The 6647-nt window shown below is 44.5% G+C and overlaps 1 pseudogene; it reads left to right on the top strand.

Moving 5' to 3' along the window:
- The first annotated feature begins 3597 nt into the window (after positions 1–3597).
- LOC100967102 lies at positions 3598–5034 on the top strand (annotated as a pseudogene).
- Positions 5035–6647: the final 1613 nt, after the last annotated feature.

Consider the following 6647-nt stretch of genomic DNA (forward strand, 5'->3'; position numbering starts at 1 on the left):
AAAAAAAAAAAAAAAGAAAGAAAGAATAGAAACAATGACAACCCATCACCCAATAGTATACATTATATACGTTAGCTAATTTTTGAGCCCTCCCAATTCCTTCCTACTCTTTTACTTTTTGGGATCTCCAATGTCTAATATTCCACCCTTTATGTTAATGAGCATACAGGTTTTAGGTCCCATTTATAAATGAGAACTCAGACTACTTGAATTTCTCTTCCTGCCAAAATTTTGAAAGAGAATAAAGATGAAGGGGTCACCCAACTTAACTTAAAGACATTATAGGTACAGGAATTTAGGCAGTGTGGTACTGATGAAGAGCTAGACACATAGAGGAACGGACTTGAATAAAGGGTAAAGAAATAGACCACCCAGGTATGGCAAATTCATTTGATAAGCCCGTGACAGGAGTTCAATAGAGTAAGAACCGTCTTTTTAACACTGGCTGTTGGAACAATTAGACATTCATAGCCCCACCACAGAAACAAAGCAAAATAAAAATTCTCACACTAACCTCCACATCTTGTACAAAAATGAATACAAGCTGATTGTAGATTTATATGTAAAATATAAAAGAATAAACCTTTTAGAAAGAAATATAGGGAGAAATCCTGGAGACTGGGGATTAAGCAAAAAATTCCTAGGCACAACATAAACATGCATCCAACAGGAAATTGATAAATTGGACTTCATCAAATCTAAAACTTATTTTGCAAAACCCTGTTAGGAATATGAAAATTCAAGCCACAGATTGGGATAATATATCACTAAGTTACACATCTGGCAAAAGGTTTATATCCATATTATACAAATAACTCTCTAAGCTCAACAGTAAGAAAATAAACTCTCTAATTAGAATGTGGGAAAAGAGGTACACAGATAATTCACCAGAAAAAAAACCACACAAGACAATGAGCATTTGAAAAGATGGTCACCATTAGCTATGAAAGAAATGGAAATGAAGCTATGATTAGATACCTTCACATCCTTGCTAGAATGGCTAGGATAAAAATTTTGTCAATATCAACAGCTGGTGAGAGGAGCACCAAATGGATCTTGCACAGTGCTGGCGCGAATGTAACAAGACATGAAGCCGCTCTGGCAAACCATTTGGCAATATGGAATAAGTTAAACACACGGCGTACATACATAGTAGTTTTCTGTTGTTGTGTAACTCATTACTCTCACCCTAAACAATAATTTACTTCCCATGCATATGCATTTTCTTTACTACATAAACTTCCTGAGAAATAAAAGCTAAGTAAAAATATGAAGGACTTTAAATAATGACATATCAGCATCCCCAAAACACAGTCTTTCACATGCCATCATTTTCTGGAAAACGGCAGGAGGTCCTTTTGACAGTGAAAACCAGAAATATCCTCCTGTGGTATAAGACAGGAATTAGAATAATAGTTTGCCAATCACTACAGACATGAGGCATATAGTGACCCAGTGACAGCATCCACTGACAGAATGAGCCCAGGGAATCCTAACTGAGGAAGAGGGGGAAGGCAGAGCCCAGGGTGGTGTCTAACAAAACTCCCAGGAATTTTCTCACTCCAGAGAAATCTCAGGAGAAGGATCCTCAGAATAATTGTTCTTCCTACTTTCTGACCTTGATTTCCTCTGGTCATAGGTTTTGACTCCCCCAAGATGGATAATATCATTCAATTCCTCTTTCTAATGAGAGGTAGGGTGCCAGGGAAAGCCACCGAGTGAGTAGAGATGGCAGGAAGGTAAGTGGATTCAATTAGCAGAGCACATAAAGCCCACTACCCAGCCCAGGTGGCTGGATTTCTGATGTCCACCTCACCACTGCCTTTGCCCTCCACCCCAGCCCTCTTCCCACAGGTAAGCTCCATTGTACACATTGGCAATCTAGGATATGGAGACTCTTAAGATAGAAGCAGTTCTTCCTGGGACTTTGTCTGAACCTGAGGGAGAGAGAAGCTATGTGTCCCTGGAACCCGAAGATTGTAGGTGTGATTGGAGACTAGATGCAGGAAAGCTGTAGAGCAACTTGAAGGTGACAGGTGGGCCCCTGACAAGCACTTGGGAATGAGGGTCTGAGCAACCCACAAGGAGCTTTTCCTGAGCCAAGTTCTCAGGGCTGCTGCCTGACTGCTGAGAGCTTGCAAGTGAACCACCAGCTCACCTCCTGGAGGCCAGGGCGTACTGGAGAGGCTACTGCCCTCCCTACAACCCAAAATACAATTGGTGTTGAGGCCCCCCAGCCAGTCCGGGCACCAGCACCCAGCTACACCCATTCTAAGCCTCTTCCTTCCCCAATAGTCATGCCAGGGACACACATAATAGAGGAGAATTTTATATTTTTGGACAATTTTATTGAGAAGGCAAAAGAAAATGATTAAAGCACTGTGAAAGGCAGAGAGTTCTTGTATCGCATTTGAACAAGTGTTTTGGGAGGATCTCTGGAAATCTCAGTGATCCTGGCTGCAAATGTGAGCAAGGTAGTCGGCTTTAGGGCTTCCAGCCCAAATCAGGAGAATTCGCTGCCAGCAGCCTTGCAACATTCAAGGGAGGCTCCAGGGGACAGTACTAGGCTGACACTCTCCAGTTAGAAGTTTCAGGCTCAGGTTCTGGAACCACTGACTGGGGTTGTCTGGCTACTCTAGGGCATTTCTCTCTCCTAGAGGGCCTGTGGCACTCCCTGAGTCATGCCCTGAAGAAAAAGTGCTCTGTGCCCTAAGAAAGTGACAGTTTCCTGAACAAAAGAATCCTGGAGAGGATAGAAAGCAGGTCTGAACTGAACTCTTGACTGTCCCAGGACAGCTAGCACTGGCTGGGATAGAAAGGGAGAGGCCAGCCCTGTGGAGCTCAAGGCTAAGCGTACTGGGGGCCTGGGGCCCCGCTTTTTAAATCCCTGGCCTGCTGCTGCCAGTAGAGAAGGTGCTGCTCCATCGCCTCTGAGTCCTGATGGGACAGAGTATCTGGGATTCAGAAATTGCTGGCATTTGCGGATTTATACTGTTTAAGTCTCTTGGGCATTCCTAACTAGGTATCAGGAAACTGAGTGATGTGCCCTATGGTGGCTCATGCCTGTGATCCTAGCACTCTGGAAGGCCTAGGTGGGTACATCCTTTGAGATCAGAGTCCTAGACCAGCCTGTGCAAAAAGGAAATCCTGCCTCTACTAAAAGTAGAAAAGGAAAATTAGCTGGGCTTGACGGCACACAACTGGACTCCCACCTACTCCTGGGACTGAATCAGGAGGATCGCTTCCGTCCAGGAATTCGGGTTGCTGTGAGCTGGGCTGAAGCCGCCTCCCTTTAGCCTGGGCAACAGAGTGAGACTTTGTTGAATGGGGAGTGAGAGGTGAGGGAGAAGAGAAAAGAAAATAGAAAAAAAATAAAGCGGGTGGTAACTTTAATTTTAGGAGATAATTGCTTCAGAAGAGGGAGTCAATGATATTAACATAAAATCCAATCATCTGGATGAAATCCAATCATTTGGGCTTATAGTATCTAGTTGGCTCAGCGGCTGCAGCAAAGGCGGCAGCGCTCGCCATTGCGGCTGGTGGCAGGAGGCTGCGAGGAGCTGGGGCGGCCCACGGTACCGCAGCCGCTCTGAGTAACTCTTCATCCGGGAACACGGAGTGACACAAACTGAACACATGGCTACCATAGACGCCCATGCAGTGGCCCAACAAGAACAGCAGGTCCACGTGGCCACTTACACCCAGCACAGTATCCTGAGTGCTGATGAAGACTCACCGTCTTCCCCCGAGGGCGCCTCTGATGATGATTCAGATAACCTCAACTCCACAGCAGCTGATGAAGTGACGGCTCATCTGGCTGCCGCAGGTCCTGTGGGAATGGCTGCTGCTGCTGCTGTGGCAACAGGAAAGAAACGGAAACGGCCTCATGTGTTTGAGTCTAATCCTTCTATCCGGAAAAGGCAGCAAACGCGTTTGCTTCGGAAACTTCGCGCCACATTAGATGAATATACCACTCGAGTTGGACAGCAAGCTATTGTCCTCTGTATCTCACCCTCTAAACCCGACCCTGTCTTTAAAGTGTTTGGTGCAGCACCTTTGGAGAATGTGGTGGGTAAGTACAAGAGTATGATTTTGGAAGACCTGGACTGTGCTCTGGCAAAACACGCCCCTGCGCCACAGGAGGTTAACTCAGAACTGCCACCTCTTACCATCGATGGGATTCCAGTCTCAGTGGACAAGATGACCCAGGCCCAGCTGCGGGCATTTATCCCAGAGATGCTCAAGTACTCCACAGGTCGGGGGAAACCAGGCTGGGGGAAAGAAAGTTGCAAGCCTGTTTGGTGGCCTGAAGATATCCCGTGGGCAAATGTCCGGAGTGATGTTCGCACAGAAGAGCAAAAGCAGAGAGTTCCATGGACCCAGGCACTACGGACCATAGTTAAAAACTGTTATAAACAGCATGGGCGAGAAGATCTTTTGTATTCTTTCGAAGATCAGCAAACACAGGCCACAACTACACACAGTATAGCCCATCTTGTACCATCACATACTGTAGTGCAGACCTTTAGTAACCCTGATGGCACTGTCTCACTTATCCAGGTTGGTACAGGTGCGACAGTAGCCACATTGGCTGATGCTTCACAATTACCAACCACAGTCACTGTTGCCCAAGAGAATTCTGCTGTGGCTGACAGAGAGGTGGAACAAAATTGGGCTATGTTACAGGGAGGTGAGATGACCATCCAGACAACGCAAGCATCAGAGGTCACCCAGACAGTGGCATCATTGGCAGAGACCACAGTGGCAGCTTCTCAGGAGATGCAACAGGGAGCTACAGTCACCATGGCACTTAACAGCAAAGCTGCTGACCATGCTGTCACCACCCTGGCTGAAACCACCTTACAAGGTAGGGGACAGATCATCTGGTCTGGGGAAACCACAGCAGCCATTGGAGCACTTACTGGAGTCCAAGATGCTAATAGCCTGGTCCAGATCCCTTCAAGCATGTACCAGACTATGGTAACCAGCCTCACCCAGGGCAATGGGCCAGTGCATATGGCATGGCCCCTGTGACCAATGATATCGGACAGTGCAGCTACCATGGACAGATAGGCTGTGGAGGTGGTGACACTGGAACAGTGTCAAGCAGCCATATCATGGCATTGTTTTCTAATCCACTTCAAAATTTTTTACACCTTTGCAGAGGTGCCAGATGAAATTAAGTCTATCGACTTTGGAAGAAAAGCTTTGTTTAATCTCTTTTTTTTAAAGGAAGAAAGGCAGCAGATTTGGGAATTGCATTTTTTAAAGCACCATTTAATTTTCTGGGATTGGTGGAGCAAGGACCTGCATTGTCAAAAATAAAAAATAAATAAAAATAAATAAAAAAGAAAAGAAGAAACTGCATTGTCAATTTCACTGTCCCAAAAAAGCCAAATTGTAGTAAGACTTCTTTCTTCAGAAACCTGTGTGTATACTTATATGTATGTGTGAGTGTGAATATATGTATATGTGTACATATGGACATACACATTTACATATAAATAAAGTATATATGTATATATGTATGAAACCCGCATGGAATTATCTGTATGAAATCAAGGTGAGCTATGGAAACAATAATTCACCCAGTTTAGTGGGTAGTAGGGTACGTGGCCAGTCACCTGGTTTTGGTTCATACCAGGGTCATCACTGAGGTACTGACAAACTCAGGTGCAGGAGACCATGCTCTTCACCAAAGCTGCTTCCCAGTGACCCCCCAGAACTCTCCCTGCTGGACTCACCTGAGGAAGGAGGTTCCAGAACAAGATAGGTCCAGAAAATGTGCTTACGAGGTCCAGAGGCTGCATGGTCCACTAGCTGAGACACTCCTTGGGCTGGCCCAGGTGCTGACCTTGCCACGGGTAAATGAATGTCCTGAAAGCTCCCAGGCAGGGACAAGAAGGTTCTCCTCAGACTCCCTTCTCCTCTCCTTCCCAGGAATCCTTCTTGACCTTAGGACTATTAAAATGCTGCTTTGGTTTTAAGGTCAAAAAAAAATTATCTAGATTGGCCAGCATACATCAGTCAAATGTTAAAGGCTTAAAACACTTGATAATAAAATAAGAAAGATTTCAAATGGGGGATCAGAGCAACATCAGAGAGTGGAATTTGAAATGTAATTTTGAGAAGTCAAATGCTAAAGACTTAAAACACTTGATGATAAAATAAGAAATGCTCCAAATGGGGGACTGGAGCAATGTCTGAGAAGTTAAATGTTAAACACTTAAAACACTTCATAATAAAATAAGAAAGGCTTCAAACACTTGATCAAGATAGGTCAGAGGTCACTATGAAATAATGGTTATTCAATTAGCCAAAGTAATAATTTAAAGATTTTAAAAAGTAAAATCTTTACTCTTTGATCTATCAAATAGTGACTCCATTTTTTAAACAACAAAAAGAACAAAGAAAGACAACAGTGAGGCCACATCTCCTCTCTCTTTCTTGTTTATTTAATAGCTAAACAAAAACATCTTTTATTTCTCTAAATATTATTATTTTTGAGACAGAGTGTCACTATGTCGCCCTTGGTAGAGTGGTATGGCATCACAGTTCACAGCAACCTCAAACTCTTGGGCTTAAGCAATTCTCTTGCCTCAGCCTCCCAAGTAGCTGGGACTATAGGTGCCTGCCACAACACCTGG

Source organism: Otolemur garnettii, unplaced genomic scaffold, assembly GCF_000181295.1.
Source record: "Otolemur garnettii isolate 467f Iridium unplaced genomic scaffold, OtoGar3 scaffold00063, whole genome shotgun sequence".
Taxonomy (NCBI): Eukaryota; Metazoa; Chordata; class Mammalia; order Primates; family Galagidae; genus Otolemur; species Otolemur garnettii.